We start from the raw sequence: 3,063 nt of genomic DNA, 5'->3' as shown, positions 1-3,063 counted from the left end.
CACGCTCCCCGTGAGATCCACATTCCTAACATGTCCACACCACTACATTCGTAGTGCGCCTAATAGATGTTTGCCCATCATACTCATTACTCGTGGCAGATTAATCTACCAAGTCCCGTACGAGTTCGGGCATAGCGTGTGCGTTCGCACAAGAAGGTCAATGGCCGGGAAGCCATATTTTAACCATATATGTGCGAACGCACACACTATGCCCGAACTCGTACGGGACTTGGTAGATTAATCTGCCTCGAGTAAGGAGTATGATGGGCAAACATCTATTAGGTGCACTACGAATGTAGTGGTGCGGGCTTGTTAGGAATGTGGATCTCACGGGGAGCGTGCAAGGGATAAGTCCCTGCAGACGCACTATCCTCTGTGCCCGCGGTGGCTCAGATGGATAGAGCGTCTGCCATGTATGCAGGGGATCCCGGGTTCGAGTCCCGGTCGGGGCACACATTTTCAACATGTCCCCAATGAAGTACATCAACGCCTGTTTGCAGCTAGGGTGTCCATTTAACTATCATTGCATTTCTAGCAAAGCTGCATGGTCCTACACGGCAACTGTTCTTTAGGGACCAGATACTACCGTTATATATTGGCGTATGAACATCGCCTTCGGCAGCATTTCCGGGCGTCTCATGTTGCCGATGCGGAAGTCTGTCGTGCTCTTTTCTTGTCTTGGATATCTCCCTCGCTGTATCCAGTTTTGCGGCAGCTAGCGCCGTTGCAGTAACCCTCGTCCTTGTCATTTGACGCATTGTGTTCATTGCTGTCTTCATATTATCGCCGCCGCACGCATTTTGTGGCTGCTAGGGTCGAGTTCTATCAGTGCAAGAAGCAGCCCCATCAGTCTTACCGGGCGTGGGCCGCTGCCCTGCACGGTCTTAGTCGCAAGTGTCATTTTGTCACGGGGCAGTCGCGAGAGTCGTATGCCCACGTTACGGTGCGCGACGTCATTGTTCATTCGGTCCCTGATAGGGAGGTCCGGCAACAGGCCCTGCAGTTAGAAGATCCTTCCCTCGAGGAAGTCCTGTCCATTGCTCAATCGTATGAAGTCTCTCACGCCGCAGGTCAACAGTTGGAAGGGTAGTGCGACGTCGCGACGGTTCATGGCGGCTCGGCTGCGTCCACTGCGTCCGGGGTGGACGACGTGCGAGCCGTACAATCCGGCCGTTACGGCCGCTCCCGCATGACGCGTAAACAGAGTTCCGGCTGCCGGCCCCTGTTACCGTCCTGTGCGCCGTGCTGTATACACTCCTGGAAATTGAAATAAGAACACCGTGAATCCCACCCAGGAAGGGGAAACTTTATTGACACATTCCTGGGGTCAGGTACATCACATTATCACACAGACAGAACCACAGGCACATAGACACAGGCAACAGAGCATGCAAAATGTCGGCACTAGTACAGTGTATATCCACCTTTCGCAGCAGTGCAGGCTGCTATTCTCCCATGGAGACGATCGTAGAGTTGCTGGATGTAGTCCTGTGGAACGGCTTGCCATGCCATTTCCACCTGGCGCCTCAGTTGGACCAGCGTTCGTGCTGGACATGCAGACCGCGTGAGACGACGCTTCATCCAGTCCCAGACATGCTCAATGGGGGACAGATCCGGAGATCTTGCTGGCCAGGGTAGTTGACTTACACCTTCTAGAGCACGTTGGGTGGCACGGGATACATGCGGACGTGCATTGTCCTGTTGGAACAGCAAGTTCCCTTGCCGGTCTAGGAATGGTAGAACGATGGGTTCGATGACGGTTTGGATGTACCGTGCACTATTCAGTGTCCCCTCGACGATCACCAGTGGTGTACGGCCAGTGTAGGAGATCGCTCCCCACACCATGTTGGCCCTGTGTGCCTCGGTCGTATGCAGTCCTGATTGTGGCGCTCACCTGCACGGCGCCAAACACGCATACGACCATCATTGGCACCAAGGCAGAAGCGACTCTCATCGCTGAAGACGACACGTCTCCATTCGTCCCTCCATTCACGCCTGTCGCGACACCACTGGAGGCGGGCTGCACGATGTTGGGGCGTGAGCGGAAGACGGCCTAACGGTGTGCGGGACCGTAGCCCAGCTTCATGGAGACGGTTGCGAATGGTCCTCGCCGATACCCCAGGAGCAACAGTGTCCCTAATTTGCTGGGAAGTGGCGGTGCGGTCCCCTACGGCACTGCGTAGGATCCTACGGTCTTGGCGTGCATCCGTGCGTCGCTGCGGTCCGGTCCCAGGTCGACGGGCACGTGCACCTTCCACCGACCACTGGCGACAACATCGATGTACTGTGGAGACCTCACGCCCCACGTGTTGAGCAATTCGGCGGTACGTCCACCCGGCCTCCCGCATGCCCACTATACGCCCTCGCTCAAAGTCCGTCAACTGCACATACGGTTCACGTCCACACTGTCGCGGCATGCTACGAGTGTTAAAGACTGCGATGGAGCTCCGTATGCCACGGCAAACTGGCTGACACTGACGGCGGCGGTGCACAAATGCTGCGCAGCTAGCGCCATTCGACGGCCAACACCGCGGTTCCTGGTGTGTCCGTTGTGCCGTGCGTGTGATCATTGCTTGTACAGCCTCTCGCAGTGTCCGGAGCAAGTATGGTGGGTCTGACACACCGGTGTCAATGTGTTCTTTTTTCCATTTCCAGGAGTGTACATCATGATCGGTCGGAGTGCCCCCAGCGATGGGCCGTTTGTCGCAAATGCAACAAAAGAGGACACATTGCTAAAGTTTGCCGCTCGGCCGCAAAAGAGCTGAAGGAAGCAGTTACAGAGGACATGGACGTTGACATTCAGGAAGTTTCATCGGGCCAGGCTCCCGACGCATCGGCACACAAACTCTTTATCAAGGCGTCGGTTCGGTCGCGCCGATTACAACTGCAAGTAGATAAGGGCGCGGCAGTTTCTTTGTTGAATACACAAACTTACTTCGACCTTGGGTCGCCCCCGTTCGCGCCAGTTTACCGGCGTCTACGCGGTTATGGTAAACAGTTCGTTCCCCTACTGGGTCAATTCACTAACGACGTGACTTACAAATCAGTCACTCGTCCTATTAC

At 55.4% G+C, this 3,063-nt stretch overlaps 1 non-coding gene across 1 annotated transcript; it reads left to right on the top strand.

The window, feature by feature from the left end:
• Positions 1–377: 377 nt before the first annotated feature.
• On the top strand, positions 378–452 carry Trnat-ugu (transfer RNA threonine (anticodon UGU)). The gene has a single exon. It is a non-coding gene; the product is annotated as a tRNA-Thr (tRNA).
• The last annotated feature ends 2,611 nt before the right edge of the window (positions 453–3,063 follow it).

This window comes from Schistocerca cancellata, chromosome 1 (assembly GCF_023864275.1).
Source record: "Schistocerca cancellata isolate TAMUIC-IGC-003103 chromosome 1, iqSchCanc2.1, whole genome shotgun sequence".
NCBI classification, from domain to species: Eukaryota; Metazoa; Arthropoda; class Insecta; order Orthoptera; family Acrididae; genus Schistocerca; species Schistocerca cancellata.
Note: the sequence above shows the minus strand (reverse complement) of the source record. Positions and strands in the feature narration are given on the sequence as shown.